Source organism: Dipodomys merriami, unplaced genomic scaffold (assembly GCF_024711535.1).
Source record: "Dipodomys merriami isolate MVZ:Mamm:240054 unplaced genomic scaffold, mDipMer1.0.p SCAF_864, whole genome shotgun sequence".
Lineage (NCBI taxonomy): Eukaryota > Metazoa > Chordata > Mammalia > Rodentia > Heteromyidae > Dipodomys > Dipodomys merriami.
Window position 1 is genome coordinate 168,187 of NW_027206473.1, and position 24,167 is coordinate 192,353.

General features: G+C 37.6%; 1 pseudogene; it reads left to right on the top strand.

Moving 5' to 3' along the window:
- The first annotated feature begins 3,488 nt into the window (after positions 1–3,488).
- LOC138820346 (U6 spliceosomal RNA) lies at positions 3,489–3,601 on the top strand (annotated as a pseudogene).
- The last annotated feature ends 20,566 nt before the right edge of the window (positions 3,602–24,167 follow it).

The window sequence follows — 24,167 nt, forward strand, 5'->3', positions numbered from 1 at the left end:
TTTATTGGATAAATTTGGGTGCTCCATTGTTTGGTGAATAGATATTTAGAATTGTAATATCCTCCTGAAGGAGGGATCTCTTAAATAGCTTGTAGCGACCTTCTTTAGCTCTTCTCACAAATTTTAATTTGAAGTTATTTTATCTGATATTAGGATTGTAACTATCAACTGTTTATGGGGGCTGCTTGCTTGGTAGATTTTGGTCCAGCCTTTAACATTGAAAATGTGTTTGTTTTTACGGGCTAGATGTGACTTCTGAAGGCACTAGACAGAAGGATCTTGTTTTTTAATCCAACTAGACAGTCTATGTCGCTTAAATGGAGACTTAAGTCCGTTAATATTGAGAGATAAGACTGAGAGGTATTTGGGAGTTCCTGCCTTGTTATCCACCTTTCTGGGGGCCCCAAAACCTGGTTCTTCCTTTGGTTCTTGGATTCTCAGTTTGGGTGCAGTTTCTTGGCCTTTATTATGGTCTTGTTGGTTTTCTATGTGTAGGACATCTTTAAGAATCTTTTGTAAGGCTGGTTTGGTGGAGATGTATTGTTTCAATTTTTCTTTGCTTTGGAAGTTTTTTATTTGGCCTTCAGTTGTGCAGGAGAGTTTAGCTGGGTAGAGTATTCTTCCTTGGTAATTGTTTGATATGAGAGCATGGCATACATCATTACAGGCTCTTATTGCCTTGATTGTCTCTGCTGAGTAATCTGAGGTGATTCTAATTGGTTTCCCTTTATAGCTGATTAATCTTTTCTCCTTCACAGCTTTAAGGATCTTTTCCTTTGTCTGAGTTGATCCTGTATATTATAATGTGACTGTGGGATGTTCTATTCTGGTCTGGTCTATTTGGAGTTCTAAAAGCTTCTTATATCTGAGTAGGCCTATCTTTTTGTATGTTTGGGATGTTCTCTGCTAGGATACTGTTAAACAAATTTCCTAGACCATTAACTTCTGTTTCTAGGTGCTCCTCTACACCCATTATCCTCAGATTAGGCCTTCTGATGGTGTCTTCCAAGTGTTGGATAGATATATCATATTTCTTGGATTTCCCTTGGATGGATGTATTTTCTTTCTCTATAATATCTAGGCTGTCTTCAATCCCTGAGATTCGATCTTCTGCATGGTCTAACCTGCTGTCAAGACTTTCTAATTTAATTTTAATTTCTTCTCCTTCTAATTAGTCAGTTTTGATGGCTTCAAATTCTTTTTTGCAGCTTTGTTTTAGATCTTGAATGAACGTCTTAAATTCCTTAATTGGGTGTCCAGTGTTTATTCTGAAATAACTTATTTGATTTTTTATGGTTTCCTTGGACTTCCATTCCTTCTGTTGGGTTCCATTCATTATTCCCTTTGTGGTCTCCCTGACTTCCTTCAGCTCTTTTTTAATGGCTCCCATGAATGCCATTAGTGATCTTTGTGTATTCTCATCCTGCTCTCTCAATTCCTGTATTACTCTTTGCTTAGCTTCCTGATGTTCATGCCATCCTGTTGTTCACTTTGCGTGTTCTCAGCCTGGTCACGCCTTTCCTTCCTTTCTCTTTGAGTATTCTCTATCTGCTCACGCAAATCCTGTATCATTTTTTTGAGTACCTTCCTCACGCTCATGATATTCCTGTATAAATCTTCGGATTGCCTCTTTTCTCTCCCTATCACACTAATACATAGTCCTTTGTAGGTTTTCAATCTTTTCCTGCATTGACCTTTTGTTTGCCTTCTCTCTTTCCCTATCATGCTCATACAGAGTCCTTTGTATGTTTTCAATATTTTCATTAATCATGTTTGCCAGCAGTGGATTTTTCCTTTATCTGTTCTGTCCCCTGATTATCATGAGTGGGAGTGAAGATACCCGGACTTGCCATTTTTCTTGTGTTTTTCCAACTTACTCTGCCCATTTGGGATGAAAATAACACCAGTTTTTTGCTAGAACACTTTCTTAGGAAAGCATCACCCAAAGTCTGTATTTGCACAGTCAATATTCTGCAGATACAATCTAGTTGAACAGATACATCTATTCAACATTAAACAAGTATATATTAATCGGCTGCGAACCACAAAGAAGAATTTGGTAAACCAGAAATTATTAGGTTTAGGGAGAGATTTGGGTAAACAATAGGAATAGAGTGATGTGGAAAGGTTCAGGGAGAGTTAACTGAGTCCTAATCTCAAAGTAGGAAATAAGTTGGATAGGATGAAAGTAGAGAGAGAGAAAAAAAGAAGAAAGAGAAAGGGAAAAAAAGTGACCAAAATGTAGAAAAGTAAAAATTAAAAATATGATGCAGAAAGGAATACAAACTATTCAGAGAAGAACGTGAATATAATGAGAGACGGGGAGGAATATAAAGGAGATGTGAAAAACTTAAAAATAAAAATACCTAAAATATTATATAGGTATAAAGAGGTAGTGGTGCTATTAAGGAATTTAAGTCTAAGAGGTTTTGAATTGAGTAATGAATTTGTGGATTAAGTGTGTACACAATGGGGGATAAGGTCTACTAATCGACTACGGGTTTATCTGAGGATGTTCAGAACAACAATTAAGTCACATAAAGAAGAACAAAAGAGAAGAAAAGGTGAAAAGGATAAGAAAAAAGAAGAAAAGATCAGAAGTTCAGTAGAGCTAAACAAAAAACAAAAAGAATTTTTTAAAAGAAAAAGAAAAGTAAAGAAAGAAACATGCGCACACACATATACTCCTAAAATAAAAATTCTAAGAGAAAAAAAAGTTACTAGAAAAATTTTTTTCAAAAAAGGTAAAAATTAAAAAAAAGTTTCCAAAAACATTTTTTTAATAAATGGTACCAAAAAAGAAAAAAAGAAAAACAAAATTTTTGTGAGGGGTAGGAAAAATCATGTATCTCCCTTGTGTCCATAACCAGCCTCAGGTTGGAGTCTCTGGTCTTTTTGTGGTGTTTGATTTTCCTGTGGCTTGGTTGGTTTCTTAAGTCAGTTTGTTTGAACAGGCAGAAAGATGCTCTGCTTTACCCAGGATTTTGTGATCCTCGTCCCAGGTTAGTTCAATGGAAGGGAGATCTGCTTTGAGTATCACAAAAGAGGGAGACGGCTTTTTCCTCAAGTTTGGAGATGCTGTGATGAGGCTAAGTTCTGGGTAGTGTTGAAGCCTTTCAGCAAACAGTAGCTTTTCCCAGGGGCTAGTTTGTGATAAACTCAGAGAGCCCAGCCTGAAGTCACTCTCAGGGTTTCTGTTTACTGAATTTCAATTGATTGTCAAGGCTGCTAAAGGAGGGGCAGCCTCTGGCTCTGATTACCCAGTGAAGAAAGCCACTCCTGGGGCTAGCACCTGAGCTGGGTGACTTTTCCCTGGGTGGAGCTCAGTCTGGCAGGTCAGCTTAGGTTCTTGTGACCTACTAAATGACTCTAGTTTTCATCCAAGGCTTAAGTTGGAGCTAGCAGCTCCACCGAGCATTGTCAGTATCCAAGATGGAGATCTCCAGTACTGGAGTGTGAGGGATGGCCTTCCCTCCTCTGCTCCCTGAGAAGTATTGAGGAAGCATTTTATACACTAAATTTGGAATGATACAGAGAAGATTAACATGGCCCCTGCTTAAGGATGACAGGCAAATTCCTGTCATTCCATTACCTAATTTGTTAGGAAGTGGAAAGACTTGGGAAATAGATTATGAAGTGTAATAAGCCAAGTCCAAACAAACATAAGTCCCATGGTTTCCCTAATTTTCAATAACTAATATATGTCTGGGATAAGCAGAAAACGTCAAAAGCTATGTGCATATGACAAGAAAAGATTATGTTAAGGTAAATGAACCGAAGTTAGTGACACAAGTGGTTTTTTCTTTCTTGCTATTGTTTCTCACATACGTATAACGTTCAGTATGGTTTTTTTTTTTTGGTTTGTTTCTTTATATGTTCGGACCCCATGTTAAATCACTTATTTTCACTGTATTTGAAGTTGGTGCACCTACATCTTGTATATAGTCTCTTCTAATTTTTGGATGGGAAGGAGACAAAGAAAATGCTCAAATAGGAATACAGGTTCACCCATTGTAACAATTAGATGCACAAGACACTATGTTGTAAAATGAACTTTACAATTGAGGCGGGGGAAGGGAGGAGGTGAGTGGACTTGTGGAGGTGGAAGGGAAGGGATAGTAGGGGAATAATAAAGGAGGAGTTAACAATGCTTGTTAGGAAATGTACTCATTGCCTTGCTTGTGTAAGTGTGACCCTTCTGTACAGTAATTTTGCAATTGAAAGACCCCAGACTCACTGGGATACTTTCTCAACAGGAGGGCACCCCAGAAACCAAGACTCCAAACCAGCAGATGCAACAAGCAAGAGGAGTTTATTTGGCATTTGTGCAAACGGACTCTCTGCCCCGGGCAGTCAGAGCGCCCTGAGCAGCAGTTACAGGCATTTTTAAAGGCAAAAACCACAAATTAGCATAAAACACTCTTTGTAAAACAATTGTCTCATGGTTGGTCTAAGGGGGGGGTTTACATGGTTACAGGCCTATGATTGGTTGACATTTGGCTTAGCTTGTGGTCTTGCCAGGTGGTCGTTGTCAAGGTCCATCCCGGGGATTGTTGAACTGAACTGGAACTGAAAAACATAAACTAAAACTGAAAAACATGTACTATCTGTAACCTTTGACCTTGTCCTGGAGTGGGCTGACATCCGGACATCTGGGCCGGCCGATATCCGGATATCTGGGCCTCGAGACTCTGCCCAGTTTTATTTCCCAGGGAAGGGGGTCTGAATGCAAGCATATTTACAGAAGCAAAATCAGCAGTTAGCAAGTTAGTAATGGTAATGGTAAAGTGAGGTTTTTAATTTTTAATCTTTCAGCAATGAAAACATATAAAAATGTTCTGAGATGGAAGAGTTTATTTCCTTTATTTTACTCATAATATCGTTAAGAAATTAATGCACAACACTAATATGAAGATATTTTGAATAAATGTGTGTGTGCCCACGCACTTGCATGTGTGTTGGCATGCTCAGAGTTTGAAATCAGGGCTTCAAAGTCTTGCTAGGCCTTTTTGCTCTATTGGTGAGCTACTAAATGAGCTACATCTCCATTCCTGGACCTTTGCTAGTTCATTAAAAGTTTTGAAAAATAATCTCATGAATTTATTTCGCCCTGATAGGCTTCCAACTGTTATCCACAAATCTCAGGCTCCTGAGTAGATATCCCCAGTAGTTAGGATTACAGGCATGATAAACCAGCAAAAGGCTTTCAGAATAACGTATAAAGTAGAAGAAAATTTACTTCACAGGGGCCTGTTTTATCATCTCCTACTTTTAAAACATTTTGGATTGATTATATGTGAATTTATTTCGTTTTAGAATTCTTAAAAGACAGTAAGTGTTAATATTTAAAAGTTTTAGTACTTTTTAAAAAGGATACCGGAACTGTGGGACAGAAGAAATATGCCTCTCTTTGTACCTCAATTTATAAGTTCTGTGCATGATAACCCAATGTGACCAAGACATTGTATGCTATTATTTCTTGGACAATATGAATATTGAATTGAGGGTGTCATAGAATGAAGAGATTTTATCTACTTTTTGTGTATTGCTGAAAGACTTTTGGAAACTTTGACTCATTTTCTTCCTCACTCTGTGTGTCTTTGGGCCATACACTTACTGCCTTTAATTACAATTTTTCCCAACACTAAAATGGTAATAACATTAGCATTATAGCAAATGTTATCTTAAGAATTAAAGGAAATAACACTTGTGAAATACTTAATATAAACTTCTATGGATGAGCTTTGAGTTTAGCCAGCAGTCTTTTTTAAATACTAAATAAAATGTGATAAGTAGTACAGAAAACATTACATGTAGTGAGCAACCAGAACTAATATCTATTGACCATGCTCTGCTTCCAAGCAAGCCAGTGGGATAATTTCTCATGCTGTAAATCAAACTGGTTATCTTATGTCTTGTTAGAGTAAAAATACCAGAGACAGAACGATGAAGTTATGTTGTAGACTGAGATGAAATCGATATGAAAATGTGTAAAACTGATAAAACATAAAAGTATTTGAACAGTATATTGTGTTTTACAACAATTAAGTTACATCGCAAAGATAAAGAAGACCTAGAAGAATGAATTCTTTTTTTGTTGTCCTATCATAAGTCCTTAGATGGATGAACTCTTTCCTCATTCTTATACCGGCATCATCTGATGAGAGGAACTGTATTTTTTGTTTGCTTCCTTCCATTTATTCTTCAGTTTGAAATTTGAACCATTGGGACTGAAAGAAACCAAGGGAAATTAGATAAACAGGCTGTGGAAAAAACAATCAAAGTAAAATGAATGAAATACAGCCTTGTAAAAGGTCTAAATAAATTGAGATATATAGTCACAAGTGTAAACAGAAAATGATTTAAGCAATACCATCTTATTGAAAATTGAAAAATGTTAGGAGTTGCTACATTTTTTTCTTTTCTACCTTTAATTAATTATTGATCTGGTTTAAAGAGCTTAAAGATGAGATTAACATGAAACTGGATTAAAAATGGACAAAAGGCTGCATAGACAAGTTCTCCATACAGCCCTGAAAATCGCCTGTGGGTTTACAAAGTTGTGTTTAATACAACTTCTATGCTGGCTTAATGCTTTCTGAGTAGAAGTCATTCGATAAATATAATTCAAAATTACTATGATACTACTTCATAACTATTGTAACTCATAAAAAATCAATGGAACCAGTTGTGGTGGTAAAGGCTTGTAATTCCAAGCATTTAGGAGGTTGGATTTAAGTCTAAGGCCAGTTTGGATTACTGCAAATAGTATAAACCTGCCCTTTATTACCTTTGAACAAAAGGTAATAATGTTGGTGAGTGGGGAGAAAAGGAAATTTTCTACACTCTTGGTTAGTATTCTCACTGTAGAAAGTAGTATGCAGGTTTCTAAAGAAATTCAAAGTTGAAATATCATCTGACCCACCAATCATGTGATTATTTCTCACTGGGTAATTCGTAAATATATCTATAGTTAATTCTTATTCAAAACAGCCAAGATATAAGTCAAAGTTCAGTGTTCAACTACATACTAATAAAGCAAATGTGGTACATGCACAAATATCTTTATCTGTTTCATCCTTAAAATAGCAAGAGAATTTTCCCATTAGCCACAACTTACAATGACCTGAAAGTTGTATTCTAAATGAAGAAAAATGTTGTGTTCTGATCTTTGTAAACACACACATACACACACACACACACACACACACACACACACACACACACACACACACACACACACACACACACACACACACACACACACCTCAAACATTAAGACGGATTTATTTTAAATTAAAGCAAAGTGTAATTTCTGGAACATTTAGTTCACAATGTAGAAGATAGTGGATATACAGTATGACCAGGTATAGAGTTGTAATGTACAACATGAGGATACAGGGGACAACACTGACCTTACATCAGAATGAAGCTAAGTAAGTAGGAGTTGTTCTTCCTAGGGGAGCATTATTGTGTACATCAAGTATAATCTTAGTAGATGAGCAAAATAACTCAATACCTATGTACATATGACCATATAAGATGATTCTAAATGAAATGAACTCCAAGACATGTTCTTTGTTGTTGTTGTTCTTAATGTACTACATGATTTATTTTTATCTTTTTTATGTTTTCCCCACCTATGGGTTATCCGCTATAGTCACTGTATTTGATTTTGATACATTTAGTATTGTAAATATGTTGATCTAAACTGGGGAAGGGAAAGGGAAAAACAAAATGGTGAGACAAAGGACAAAATGGGAACCTCTGCAACAGTGATACTCACAAGACAATATTTTGGAAATAATCTTGGGAGGTGCATTGGGAGCGAAGAGGGAGAAAAATGGGGGAAGGAGAAACAAGTTAGAAAAGCAATAAATGCATTACCTTACTTATGTAACTATACCCCCTGTGTACACTACCTTGAAAATAAAATTTAAATAAAAAATATATGGGAGTAGCAATACAGTCGATGGGACTAGGGGAAATTCTGTACGACAAAAAGAAGAGTAGAACAACTGTGGAGAGCAGCAATTTAACTTTAACATAGGAAGTATTAAACTAGCATACAGATTTTCAGCCTTATGTCAGTCACTAGAAAGGGAAAACAAAGTGCATAATCAACAAAACAATAGAGATAAAATAGAAAATTAAACAATTGAGGTGAAGAGATGACTTGGAACAAGAATAACAAATGACACAGTTAGGAAACAATAACAAGATGGTAAGTTTAATAAATATTAAATTAATTCTATTAAATGTAGTTTACATCACAATTTGTTAGAACGATAATTTACATCACAGTTTATTAGTATATACTTTTAATAATATATTAGTTATTATTGATTACTTCATATTGAACATTTAATATATAATTTTAATTTCTGCCAGGTATAGAAAAGAAAAAAATGAAACTTATTTTAATAATATATTTCATGAATTGTGAAATTAGAAGCATTACAATTTAAACAAATAATATATCATTATTGTTTCATTTCTGCGAATTAATGTAATAATTCAATGTATATTGTACACAGCACTCATTTTAATATGAAATAATAAATTATTGCACATGTCTCAGTATTAGGTGGAAGAGTTCAGCATTTTAGTGAAATTCACACCACACAATACAGGAGGGATTACTCCTCTCATCTTGATAAAATTATGGAAATTTGAATTCTACATGCATGTTAAATTCCTGCTAGGTGACATCTAAAAATTATACACAATCATATACACGAGGACTATTTCAGATTATACTTAAACATCATATTCATTAATTAAATTTTTATTATTTTGTACCAAATAAATATGTACAGAGAGACTGAATTTCTGAGTAGATGATGATGTATCTGTGCCAGATTATTCATATTGAGGCTTATTTTATATTTCTGACATTGTTTCTACAGTTGGTTTTAATTTTCCGTAAGGGATTAAGTGTATTATATTGGATATATGAAAGTAAACTGAATGTTTATTTCATTAATCCCTTGCCTCTTTTCTAATCCCAATATAATTTATCTATGTGTTTGAAGTAATGAAAATAACAACAGATATAAGCAAGATAAATCAGTCTTTAGTCGACAAGTATTTTCACATTTATTTTGATAGTTGGTCCTCTTTTACACTACAGAATATTATTCTTGGGAAAATGTGCTCCAGGCTGGCCACAACTGCAGAATATTATGGTTTGATCTATAAGAGAAGGAAGGAAGGGGACCTTCCTTCCAAAATTCTGCTCCCTGGGATGTAAGCTGTTTTATGGTCCTGAATAGGAAATGAACATTTTTCACAGTCAATCTTGAAAAGCCATCTTGATAGACCATTTCTGTAAGTGGTTACAGAGGATTATTGATTCCTTTGCAAGGATGCCAGATTGCCTCATTTTGGGAAAATTTAAACAGGAATTTAGTCAGCTGTTTTTTGAATCTTTAGGAGAAAAACCCATTGACCCTAGGTCAGGGGACCACTGGGATCCAGAGAAGCTACTACCTTAAATAGTAATCCTACACCTCTAAAAAAAAATACTACACCAAACAAATAAACAAAAACTCCAGTAAGCACAGCCAGTCAGGGCTGCTATCACAGCCTACACGAAGTCAGGGAAAAACATAAACTGAAAGTCATTTAGCTGATGAATATATTTTTAATGAGGCAGACTCAAATGAATCTCCAGAGAGAATGTCAGAAAGACTGAACAAAGAAACTAAAATTGGTTACACAATGATTAAAAAGTAGAATTCCTTGTAGAACAAATAAATCATAAAAAGCCTGTGCATGTAAGAACAAGACAGCAGACCAAATTCAGAAGTGGGTCAAATTTGTTTTGATGTAACAGTTCTTGATTTAGGTACTAGCAATTTCCATACAATTGATTCAGTCCCACAGCTGAGTTGATACTGACTGTTGTATTCTTACATGAACTAAAAGAGAAAATTTACAAATGTCTGATGAAATGAGTTGAAGGTGAAGTGTTCTATTAGTGATATCTGAGGTTTAGACACAAGTGAAGAGGTGGATTTTCTTTTCTAAAAATCCCCCATTTTTAGCCTGGTGCCACTGGCTCACAGCAGTAATCCTAGCTACTCAGGAAGCTGAGATCTGAGGACTGCAGTTCAACAACAGCCTGGGAAGGAAAGTCCCTGAGACTCTTATATCCATTTACCCACCAGAAAAACAGAAGTCACACTGTGGCTCAAAAGATAGAGCACTCACCTTGAGTTGAAGAGCTCAGAGACAGTGCCCAAGCGCAGACTTCAAGCCCCTGGAACAACAACAAAAAAATTAATAAAACCAGTTCCTCTTCTTGATCTTCTCTATGTAGGATACATTTGATTAACTTCTATCCTGCTGATTTGGTGGAGGTATATTTTTTCAAGTTTTCATTGTCATGAAATATGTTTAAATATTCTTTAAATGTAAAGGACAGATTGGCTTGGGACCATATTCACGGTTGGTAGTTGTTTACCCTTACTGTTTGTAATATATCATGCCAGGCTCTCCTTTTTACCATATCAGCTAAGAAATCTGTATTTATTCTGACTGTATATCCTTTATAAATAATCAATCTTTTCTCTATGGCAGCTTTCATAATGCTTTCCTTGATCTTTAATGATCCTCTAATGGATTATGATGTGGTGGTGGATTGTTTAGTTATAGAATTCTGTTTGGTTTCTAAAGGCTTCTCTTCTCTGAATGAGCCTATCTCTTTGGATGTTTGGCATGATCTCTGGTAGAATTCTGTAATATGTTTCCCATTCATTTGTTTCCTGCTCTTCTCCTTCTTGATACCTATCTTCCCGAAATTTGATCTTCTAACTGAGCTCTTATTCTTGGTTGTTTCTGTGGTGATGTTTCCATTCTCATCTCTGAGTTTATATATTTGGTTGTTTTCTCTTTTTTTTCTGATAAGATTTGCTAAGGGTCTGTCAATTTTATCAATTTTTTCGAAGAACCAACTCTTTGTTTTGTTGATTTTTTCTATAGATTTTTTGGATTCTAATTCATTTAATTCTGATTTAATTTTAATTATTTCTTTCTGTCTACTGGATTGGGGTTTATCTTGCTGCTCTCTTTGAAGGAGGTTCAGATGTCTCATTAAATTGTTGGTTTCAGATCTCTCCAATTTGTTGATGTGTGAACTCAGAGCTACAAAGTTGCCTCTGAGTACTGACTTTGTTGTGCCCCAGAGGAGCTGGTAATTTGTGTGTTCATTTTTGTTGAATAGCATGAACATCTGAATTTCCTTTCTAATCTCTTCCATGAACCACTAGTGATTCAGCAGTGTGTTGTTCAACATCCTTGTGTTACCGGATTTTCTTTGGTGGCTTTTGGTGTGAGTTCTAATTTTATTCCCTTTTGGTCAGAGATAATGCAAGGTATAACTTCATTGTTTCTGAATTTGGACAAGTTTGCTTTGTAACCTAAAATGTGGTCTACTTTAGAAAATGTTCCATGTGCTGCTCAAAAAACGTGTATTCTGAAGCTGCTGGGTTAAATATTCAGTAGATGTCTATTAAAACTGGTTGATTGAGGTAGCTGTTTATATCTGCTCTTTGTCTTATGAGTTTTTGCCGAGTTGATCTATTTAGTGGGGAGAGTAGTGTAATAAAATCCCCTACAATTAATGTCTTTGGATCTATGTGGGATTTGAGGGAAAGTAGTGTTTCTTGGATGAATTTGAGTGCTCTGTTGTTTGGTGAATAGGTATTTAGAATTATAATATCCGCCTGAAGTAGAGATCCCTTAATTAGTATGTAGCGACCTTCTTTATCTCTTCTCACAAATTTTAATTTGAAGTCTATTTTATCTGATATTAGTATTGCAATTCCTGCCTGTTTATTGGGGCCGTTTGCTTGGTAGATTTTGCTCCAGCCTTTAACATTGAAAATGTGTTTGATTTTACGGGCAAGATGTGACTCCTGAGGGCACCAGAGAGAAGGATCTTGTTTTTAATCCAACTAGACAGTCTATGTCGCTTAATTGGAGAGTTAAGTAAGTTAATATTGAGAGATAGGACTGAGAGGTATTTGGGAGGTCCTGCCATATTATCCACCTTCTTGGGTGCTGCTAAAACTGGGTTCTTCCTATGGTTCTTGGATTCTCAGTTTGGGTTCAGTTTCTTGGCCTTTATTATGGTCTTGTTGGTTTTCTATGTGTAGGACATCTTTAAGAATCTTTTGTAAGGCTGGTTTGGTGGAGATGTACTGTTTCAATTTTCCTTTGCTATGGAAGGTTTTTATTTGGCCTTCAGTTATGAAGGAGAGTTAAGCTGGGTACAGTATTCTTGGGTGATTGTTGTTTGATTTTAGAGCATGGCATACAGGTTGGAGTCTCTGGTCTGTTTGTGGTGTTTGATTTTCCTGTGGCTTGTTTGGTTTCTTAAGTCAGTTTATTTGAACAGGCAGAAAAATGCTCTGCTTTACCCAGGATTTTGCGATCCTCCTCCAAGTTTAGTTCAATGGGAGGGAGATCTGTTCTGAGTATCACAAAAGAGGGAGATGGTTTTTTCCTCAAGTTTGGAGATGCTGTGATGAGGCTAGGTTCTGGGTAGTGTTGAGGCCTTTCCGCAAACAGTAGCTTTTCCCTGGGGCTAGTTTGTGAGGAACTCACAGAGCCCAGCCTGGAGCCATTCTCAGGGTTTATGTTTACTGAATTTCAATTGATTGTCAGGGCTGCAAAAGGGAGGGGCAGCCTCTGGCTCTGATTACCCAGTGAAGAAAGCCACTCCTGAGGCTGGAACCTGAGCTGGGTGACATTTCCCTGGGTGGAGCTGAGTCTGGTAGGTCTCTTTAGGTTCTTGTGACCTGCTAAATGACTCTAGCTTTCTTCCAAGGCTTGAGTTGGAGCTAGCAGCTCCTCCGAGCTTTGTAGGTATCCAAGATGGAGATCTCTGGAACTGGGGGGTGGGGAGGAGTGGCCTTCCCTCCTCTGCTCCCTGAGAAGGAGTGAGGAGGACATCAGGCTTCTACTCATGTCGAGTCTTGGTTCCTGGGTTGTCTCTGGTCTGTGAACTGCATGATGAAATGTCCGCTCCTTGTGGGTTCCTGCTGGTGTTGAGGAGAATCTGCTTGTCCACTGTGTCTGGCTCCTTCGACCTGGACTCTCTGTTTTGTAGGTATGGCGACTGTGGCCACTGCCGCAGCAGCAGTGGCTGCTGGCAACATCTCAGAGCTTCTCCTTGCCTGGATTTTACCTCTTTGGCTTAACTCTCTGTCCTGTGATGGCACACTTGGTGTGATTCTCTGGCCTAGGACTATTCACTGGAACTCTAAAACTGCTTTTTATGCGAGAGCTTGTTTAGCCTCCATCTTCTCCTCTGCCATCTTCCCAGAACTCCTCTTATATGATTCTTATATGACTTCTTGGAGATCCATAAATAAAACTACTCAGAACAGGAAAAGATTAGGAAAGAGTTCATAAAGAATACTATTATGTTGGTCTTAATGGCAAAGTGTAAAGAATATGTAACAAAACTGTTGGGAGACTCATTTGCTCTATTTGCTATTCTCTCCTGCTTCTTTGTAGAAAGCTTCTCACTATGAACAGACAATTGGTCTGGACCTTTCCAGGCTTGTCTCAGTGACAGAAGTGATGGGATTTGAGATATGTGATCCCATTGCTGGCTTTTAGGAAGTTCACAATATAGCAATACCAATACACATAAAGCAACTTTTGTGAGTGATGTGTATTCACTTCCTCAATTGCCAAAATTAAATTCATATGTCAAAACATCAAATTACTTACATTATTATATATTCATTTCAACTGACATCACTAGCACCTCCATAAATCAAATGCAAACTAAAAGATCTACTTCAAAAACCAACATCTAAGGCAGCGTTGGAAATTCAAGAAGATAGACAATAAATCTAAAGGAGTGAGATCTTTAATACTGACAATGAGCAGTAATAGCTGAATTTTTAACAAGGCTTGAAAAGTTCAGGTGTCCACTAACTATGTGATTAGAGTTGCAGAGTTGACCTTGGTATCAATATTGGTTTTACAATTCAAAGGCAGCTAAAGTTGCTGGAGTATTGTAGCTCGATATAGTGTGACCCAGCCTGATAATGGTAAGGCACAGAGTAGAATCTAAGTCAGTAAAATGTATAGGAAGGATTCTTCACTGATAATAATTGCAGGAGGTAATCATCACTTTTTCGTTGAAAATGTATAGCCCATCATTGTACATTAAGCTATAGCCTATTTCTGATCTGAAGAACGTATAAGACATCAATGTGCCACGAGTGCTGAGCAGTGTTAGTGTATATTACTCTAATATATGAAAAAATCCTTGCAAGTATAGAATTGCCTGACCCTGACACTTCATTCTGTGTTGTTGAGTTTCATGGAGAAATGTTCATAATTAGGCAATTCACACTCATCTAAATCTGAATCAGGCAACTGAGATAAGGCATTAGGGTCATCAATCAGTGACATGGTCTGTGACCTGTGAAATAAATCACATTATTTCACAATGTATATGTGTTTCTAAAAATGTATGCAATATCAAATATCAAATATACAAAAGGGACAATTATCCATCTCATATTATCAGAAGTAAAGATACTCCTGAATTGTACATTCTTGCTAGAGGATCACTGGGTGACTGCTGATGTTTCGTATCTTTCCAGGTGCTCTTATATATATATATGTCAATGTTCTTTGAGGAAGTGTTTTTTCATAGTTTGTTTTGAGGTGTTCAGAATATCAGTACTGTCACTTACCACAACCATGGGACAGCAAAGATGATGGGATACCTGGCTAAAGAACTGAGAATTCACAGGAAGTGATAGGAAAGATAACATCAGAGGATCCAAAGCCTCATTGCCAGCTTCTGGATCCCCATATCCTCCTTAACATGTTTTATATTCATTCTACTACAGTGGGGGGGGGCGTCAGTGGCTACAGGTATGTCGACATACTAAGACATCAATCTAGCTTGTGGTTACAACTATTAACATGAGGTATTGTTTGGATACATAGTGATAATTGAATCCCTTTATTTTTAGGGAGCAAAGGAGCAATAGTCATTACAACCATAGCACAGACATCCATCTTGTCTCCAAAGGCTTAATCTTTTAGTGTCCAACAGCTCTAACTTAAATACTCTTGAGGTAATGACTCATACTCCTGTCTTCCCTTGACCGACCTTTCCAGAGCACAGTTCTCAGATTTTTGATTGCTGTTTGAGATGGCTTCCCAATCTTTCCTTTTCCAAGTATAACAGCTTGACTCTAGAATCTCTCACAAGTACTGTGACAGATGTATTATTTTGAAAACTATATTTTTCTAGGATAGGTTCAATTTTTAAATTTATTTCAAAAATACTATACAGAGTGGTTATAGTTACATGATTAAGGTACATTCCTTACTGAATATTGTTACCCACACCGTTGTTGTTCTTCTATCGCTTCCCACCCTGTACACCTCCTCCCCACCCCAAAGTTGTAAAGTTCATTTCTGATATAGTGTCTTGTGAATATCATTGTTGCAATGCGTCACTCTTTGTACTTCTTTCATCCCTATATTTTTCCCTTTACTTATACAAATCAGATAAATCTTTATGCAAGGTGGAAGGTACCAGAATCAAGACAGAGATTGCAAGGGATAAACAATGGCAAAAGACAAATCACATAAAATACGATCTAGACACTCTACTGACATCAAGGTTGACATCTGACAAAAAAACAACTTTTTTCCATGGCTTGAAGTTCATTTCAATTAGCATCATTTTGTAAGGTCAAATGTACATAGCTCTGGAACCAGCAATCCCACTCTTGGGCATTTGTCAAAATGATCTCAAGTTAAACACACTAAATCTACAACTTTGTTTCTGGCACCATTATTGGAACCAATCAAGATGCCCCTCAATAGATGAATGGATCAAGACAATGTGGTATATATACACAATGGAATTTTATGCTTCTATCAGAAAGACTCACAAAGCCCCTTTCATAAGAAAATGGAAAGACTTGGAAAACAATCTTATTACATGAAAGAAGCCAGACTCAAAGAAACATAGGATCCATCGTTTCCCTCATTTTTATTAATATATGCTTATTATAGTCCTTAAACTCTTAATATTCCCTTTTATCTCTCCCTCTTCTCCTCTCATTCCATTTGTGTGTGTGTGTGTGCACGCACCCGCACGCACCCGCACATGTTTGCACACACACACACACTAAAGAAACTTGACTCAGAGCCTCAAACTCTTGCTTGTTTTTTTCACTCATGAATGATTCAGTCTGTACTATTTGAACCAAGGTTTCACTCTGTCTTTGAATAACTGAACATAAATGTTTCATGGATTGCTACCCCAGCCATCTGTGAACGATGATCTTCCAATCTCAGGCTAATGACTATATAGGAATAGGGATGAGGCACAGGCATCTAGATGCCAAGTGTTTTTTACTTTGTTTTGTTTTTGTTTTTTGTTGGTATTGTGCATCCAAAACCTGTAAGGAAAACAAATCATTTATAATCAGGACTATTCACATAAAATGTGTATTGTATAAAGATTACATTAATAATATTATCCTTTTACATCCACATTATGTGATTTGATTTTTTTGAACTCTATTGTTGCAAACAGTCAAATAACGTATATATAATTTGATTCTTCTTGTCTTGGTTTTATACTTTGTTAGGTGTTTCAAAACAGAATTTATCAAGGTTTAACTCTGCACTACTGAAGCAAGACTTTTATGATTATTGAATGTCTTGTAAATCATAAGTTCTTCACTTCTGGTGGCACCATATGAGCACAGGTAGTTTCCTATAATACCTCCACGTAGTTTAGACCTCAATGCCATGCACTCTTCTGCCAAATATGCAATTCTCCTTGCATTTTCACTGTTTTTCTCTCTACTCTCCATGCTAAGTCCTGTGGTGATCTTGTTGATATTCTCCCCTGTTACATCTATCAATGCATCTTGGGAACTACTGGTATGCACTACTGTACTTCTGTCCATTCTCCTTGTACTTTGTCTTGTACACTTCTCACAGCGTGGGGCCAGAGATTGGGGATATTTTCTTCACGCATTAGATCAGACATCTATCTTTACATTCTAGCAATACATTCATTGAATTCCAATGTTCTGAAAATGATTACTAAATTTTCATGACTTTGTTGTTTGGCATTAGGGAAGAACATAGGTCAGTAACTCTAACTTATGTAAAAGAAAATTGCAATCATGTCTCATTAGATGTTGTTCATTGGATAATGTTTACTTCAAGATCTGCCTACCTGTTTCCGTTTCACTGTTTATTTTTCAATGTAGCCTTTTCTTCTGGAAAGTATTTATGGCCCTAGTGAAGATCAATTCCTACTGTAAATAGTCATTAATTTTATTCCAACATCATTTCATAGACCCTTCTGAGTTTCTTCAGGGTCTGTATAGTAGTGCTTCATATTCTTAGATATGTTTTAACATCGATGCATCCAATGATAAAGACACATTGCTTAAGTCACCATTTTGATGATGGAAAAGAAACCATGCTGCAACCTCACTATATGGCAATTTTCTGGTTTTAAATTCTTTTAGATTTGAATTGATACTGGAAAATGAAATTCTGTGTACAGTTTTATATTTTCCTAATTATTTTTAGTACATGTTCCAATATTGTATAAAGTTAAAACATTACTATTTACTTAGTTTTAGGATTTCTAAAATGGTCAGAGTAAAAGTTCTGTTCATTCACAATTTTAAGACAATATAGTCCATTATGACCAAGTGAAACATTTTAAACTTTTATTTGTGGTCCTTAATGTTGGTGCTGGGGAATGAATTCGAGTCCTTCATGTGTCTTAGTCTCCTGTGTGCCTCTGAGCCTGATGTGTCCTGTGGTTTTATTTTCAATCAACTGGAATAAAGAAAAAATTCACTAGGAAGGATTATTACTTGTTTACTTTCTCCAGCATCTCTTGCATACATAAAAGTAATATAAGTCTACACTGACAGAAAATGGTGTTCTTATATGGTATTTACTAGTGGTAACTGTTCAATTTTTGTAGCCTTACTCTGCACTGTCTTGCCCCTTACCTATTCCCCCATCCCATGAAACTTGACTGGATCCACTGGAAACCCACTTCCAGGCAGCTTCCTCCTTAAATAGCTTAATCTAAACTAACCTACCCCCTGGTAGACCTGCTATAAACTTTCAAAGGCTTGACTGCAACAAGACACTTTACTGAAACGCCTTCTCTGCTATAGTAAAATCCTTCTTCCACTCCACCCCTTCCTGGAATCCCTGTTCTGCACCACGAGATACCGGGCCACATCTATATCTCCTTTCATGTCCCAACATACTACAACAAGAACCCGGCCTGCATGGGGCTCCTCGCTCGAAGCCCCACCTCATCCACCAGATACCCTGTTCCTAACTACTCTAGTCCCTCACAGTCCCATTGTTCCCATATTCTATTACCTCCAAGATCCTCCCTTCCCTTTCTTCCCCACCCCCAACCAACCTTCTCCCTGGAGTTCCTCCTGATTTTATCAGAATCTCTGCCTATAACTAGCCTACTTCTAAGTGGCCTAAATTCTAAAACACAGCCCTGAACCTACCTCTTTCCACAAAGCCCATCGTGCTATATCAAAAACCCTTCACCTCCATATAACTGCCCTTGAAGCCCCACCTTGCTTGGCCAGAAGCTTCTCACACAGCCCATCTACTGCCTGGAAAGCCAGCCCTGTTCCACCACAAGACTCTTCACCTCCCACATCTACCTTCTCAATGCCCTGCCTTGCTCCCCAGATAAACCCACCCCCTATTGGCTCTTCCCTAAAATCTACACCCTACTCCATCTGATACCCTTCCCATAATTATCTTACACCATTGTAGCCTTTCCATTCCTTCTCAAAGCTCCTCCTTCAACTATCCCCATGGCTCCAAGCCCTGCCCTGGTCCAGAAAAACTCCACCAGAAAACCCACACTACCCCATCTCTCAACACCCACATTGCTCCACTGGAAAACACTGCACCAGTTGCCCTCCCTCTGGAAGTCTCACCAGGCTCAACTGTAAATCCCTCCCTCCATAGTCCCTTTTGAAGGTTGCTTTGCCCTACTGGAAACCCTGTCCAAAGTCCATGTCCTGACTTGCAACACTGAGATCCCCACCCAAACTTCTCTTCTCAAGTTCTGACTGGCTACACCAGAAACCCCATCCTAACTATTCTAGAGCACTGGATACTATCACTGCTCTCACAAAGCTCTGGTCCTGAAAAACTCCTACATACATTGTTACTACATCTTGCTTTGTAGAAAACTCCACCTTCACCCTAACACACTTCCCAAAGGCCTGCCATTCTCCATCAGAAACCCTGCCCCTTACTAGACCATATCTTCCTAGTACCACCCTGCCCTCAAATCTAGAACCTGAAAAGCATCTCCCTCATAGCTCCACATTCCTGCACCAGAATCCCCACCTTCTGTCTGCCTCTTGCCTCCATTCCCTGCCCTGCCTTATGGGAAACCTCACCCTACATATCCCACAAGGGCTCACAGTGCTCTACCAGCACCGCTCCTCTAAGTAAGCCCCTCCTTGGTAGATTTGTTCTTCCTTCCAAAACTTCTGCCCCAAATAGACTCCTCCCCAGTGACCCCGCCTTCTTTAACTGAAAACCTGTCTCCCTGCCAGCCTCCATCTTAAATCCTGCCTACTCCACAAGAGACCATGTCCCTAACAAGTTTAGCCATTCCTGTCCCTTCCCTGCTGTCTGGCTTTCACCCTCAAAGCCCCGCTCTGTTCCACCACAGAGGTTGGCTAATACCAAATCCTCCTTTGAACGAGACAGGACTACACCAGAAACCCCACACCATCTCATCCATGAAGGTCCCATCTAGTAACTTTTATTACAAATATGATTTTATAATGGTCATAGAATTCATACTAATCAATATGAGAAGAAAGAAGTATTGCAAAAAGGCAACAAAAATTAGATATCAATTAGATGTCTTATTCTAGTTTTGTGTTCTGTTACCAGGAAGATACATATTGTGTGAAAATGTCGGAAGGTGATTCCTCTTATTGGAAAATATTCTTTGAAGTATCAGTAAGTTTTCATGAGTGATCATTTTATTTCTAGAAAATTCGTGCACATTTCGGCCCATTAACTTAAAAAAATATTAGCTATTTAAAATCCTCTGGTTTCGTTGAGAAAATAGTATCAGTGTGTAAAAAGATGACTTTCAACTCATCTTTCTAATGAATAATTTTGGAGTTGCTTACCTTAATATGTACCAGAAATTCTCTACCAGAATCCACTTTGAATTTCCTTCTTCCACTACAGTGACCTTTGGAAAAGATTGAAGTGAGATTAGTAAAATGTTAGATATGAAAATGTATTTGAGATCATAAAATTATGATGAAGACCCCACCCAATTGCTTTTAATTTTCTAACAAAAGGAACTTAAGCCTATTTAACTGCAGACTTTCTGAAGACTAGAAGACAAGAAAATAAGAAATACCCTGTTACACCATGGTTTTGAAAACAAAACCAAAACAAAGAAAGACAACATAATGAGACAGAAGGGAATGAGGAAGTTGTACATGTGATATAGAGTTTAAAAAACACACTGAATCAGGTAAAAATAATTTTGGTCACAATGTCTGGTTGTTCAACATATTTCATTGTAAATATTGTTCTTTTTTAAGCTGTGACTTAATATATATAGGTCTCAGCAGGGATCTGCCCAGGTAATTGTGTAGTTAGTCAATTTCATCATTATAAGATCATAAGGATGGAAAACTCCACACACATTAAGACACAACTGCAACATCACTAGACATACACTCTTATTGGTCCAACATTGTAAGACAGACCTGTGTTTTACCAAAGCTTTGTATGTGGTATGCTATAGTTTATTCAGGCTAAAGAGCCAAAGTAACTCCAATTTGAGATTAACGCCACCATCTTGTGCAGGCTGCCCTCAGATTAACCCCAAGAGAGAGACAAAACACAGGTTGCCACCAACCCTGCCCACCCTTAAGAAAGCAGAACAGTTACCCAAGTGTTCCAGGAACAGAACATACCAATAGTTCATAAAAAGGGCAGTGCAGTTAGGGTGGCCTCAAACCAATCATGTAACTGCTTGTGTGGAAATTCCCTAAACTTGTTTGTTCAATACAATAAAAGTTGTGCTGATTTTGTGCTCGGGTCTCTTACTGTCACAAGTTACCGAGTGCATGAAGGAACAAGCTTGAGCTTGCAAATAAAGGACTCTTTTGCTGTTCGCATTGCTCGTGGTCTCTGGTGGTCTTTCGGGGTTCCCAAGTCCATGCAACATTTCTGGGGGCTCATCTGGAATCCCCCTCATGAGACCTTCCAGAAGCCCCACCACAGAGTCCCAAAAAACCCATCCGTTAAGTCAAGGCATTGCTGTTCTGTATATTTGGTTGCCTGTAGGTTCTGTATCTGTAATTCTGTTTTCCCACAGAGTCTGTATTCTGATTGGCAAGGAGTCTTGGTGGATGCACTATAAGACTGCCAACGGGGTCTGTGAGGAGACGTCCCCAGACCCCTCTGGGTGGATTGCTGTTTAGTACAGACATTTTTTGGGAAATGTTCCGTTTGTAGTCTCACACTTTCATGCAGACATTTTTTGGGAAGTTTTCCATCTGTATTGGGAAGTTTTCTGTTTTGGGGGAAACTGTCCATCTATAGTCTGGCACTTTCTGGTTGGTAATTTACAATGCTGCAGCGTGCCTTTGTAAGTTGTGTCTTTGTGTTGATTGTTCTGTTTGTCATTAGGTGTTTATCTTAGCCTTAGGCCTTGGCCCACGGAGGTGTGAGTATGGGGGAGAATCTGCCAGTCAGAGGGGATGGCCACTAAGGACTTATTTCCCTTGCTCCAAAATGATTGGGGGTTCCTTTCCACCTTGGAAGGCCCCTGGGTAAACAAATGTTGGTGATTTGTCACCCCATTCACTGAGACATGACTGTTCTCTGTTTTATGTTTCCTGAGATAGGAAAGTTCTGGGTGAGAGTGGCAGGCTCACTCAGAAGACTCTGAATATAGTTTGCTGAGTGAGAATGCCACAGAGTTCTGGTAGAGACAAAGTCAGCCTTTGATTGTTGTCTTGTCTAGTTCTGTTTTAGAATTGGTATTAGTTTTAAATGTATGTTTTTGGTTTTGCATTTTTCTTATTTATTTGAACATCTCTGGGGAAATAAAAGTTCCAGCCTCCAGCTGGCCTCAGTCACAGAGAAGGCTGTGTGGCTGGTTTTCTCTTTTCAGCTAGTCCCAAAAATGTAAAGTGCTTTTATCTAAAATTGATTAAAAAAATCAGGCCGCTTCAGTTTCAGGTGACCCCCGTCACCCCCAGCCTTCCTCCAACAGAAGAGATTCAAAATACCAATTGGTAAAATTCCTTGCTAAACAAGCAAGCCCTGGGAAAATGAAACTCAACAAAGTTACTTAGTTTAAAAGAAATATTGTCTTAAATTTTTCTTTGAAAACTTTAGAATGTCTACAAACAACTGATTTTTATTTTTGCATGCTTAAAGATCTGTGTGAGTGTGTTTTGTATGTGTTTGTGAACATGTTCATGATATAAATTGCCAGCATGCTATAACAATTGGGTGAGTTTAAGTTTAAAATTCAAAAGGTTATAAGGTTTGGACATTACCAAAAATTTTCTGAAGAATTTACACATTGTTTTTAATAGCTTTTTAAGGATTCTTTAACTTGAAAATTAGAAAATCTGGTATTTTAGAATGCATAATCAACACTGTAATCAAGATATCTGGATTAACAAAAAGGAGAAAATTAGAAGCCAACAGAAGACTCATTCTTAGGAGTGAAGGGTGAACAGGCACAAGTACAGTTCTGCTGGTCATGCATGGTGTAACAGGCCCTGGGAGGACTCTATGCATGGCGAAAGAGGGCAAGCTGGCACCAACATAGTTCATCTAACCATAAAGAGTTGGACTGGGTGCATGCCCATTACACAGGAAGGGTCAAGTGGCCCATCTTTATTCTGTCCCTTTTCCCTGCAGATAGACACTGGAAACCTAATGGTAAAAATGATTGATGTGATGATCTGATTAGCACTGCTAAAACTGCCCCTTGGATGTGTTAAAATTAAAATTAAGGCGGCTCTAAAAAGAGGGTTAAAAAGTTTATTTGTATAATGTGATTTGCTCTCAATGATATTCTGCCATTGGATTTTTTTAAGGCATAAAGGTGTTATGTCTAGCTTCTTCGTACAGTGATGTTGATTGTAATTTTTGCATTAAGAAAAATTTGTTATTTGAGTTTAAAAGTTTTAATGTGTATCTGTTTTAAAACAAGCATCCAAGAGGAAATGAGTGACACCTAGCATAGAGAGTTCAAGGGATTTTTCATAATGCAACCAAATGTACAGAATATTGAAACAGAGATTAATAGGAGGCTTACAAATTAGGAATTGATTTCTGTATATAAAGTTAAAAAGTAAATTTGTTCTAAACATTTGCCTCAAAGTGCAAAAAGGAAAAATTAGGATTACCAAAATAATTGCTTAATTCCCATTTCAGTTTGCTCTCATAGGTTTTTTTGGTAACAGTTCCCATTAGGCCCACAAAAATGAGGGAGGATTCTTGTAAGTTTGTCACATGTAACTTTAGCACTTAATATGTTTCAGGTAAGAACATGCTTAAAAGCTACTTCTATGTTGACCACCTTGTTGCTTTTAATTGGAGTAAAGTGGCCTTTAAGAAACTCATTGATCTGCAAACCGGTTTGAAGCCAGCCCGAGTAGAAAAAGGTCCCTATGAGAATGTGACCTCTACTCAGCCAGCAGAAAGCTGAAAGAGCAAGCAGTGTTGCTTTAGGATTCAAAAGTGGCAGAGTGCTAACCTTGAACTGTAGAGCTGAGGGACAACACTCATGCCCTGAGTTCAAGTCCAGCAACCAACTAAGAGAAATGCCAATGAGGCATTTTTCCCAGTGTGGAGAAGACACTTCTGGGACGAAAGCAATGGAGGAGCATCCAGAGACTGTAAGCCACTGCTTGGATTGCAGAAATAATGTCAGGTCCTAGAGTCATTAGTGTGTGGCCCTTCAAAAATTGGTCAGAGCCAGAAGGTAATGGAAAGATAGATTGTAAGCATGCCTAATGTCTGTGACTATCTACCTTGTAAGCGCCAGGAACTTGTCGGTCATCTGTGATAGTACTAAA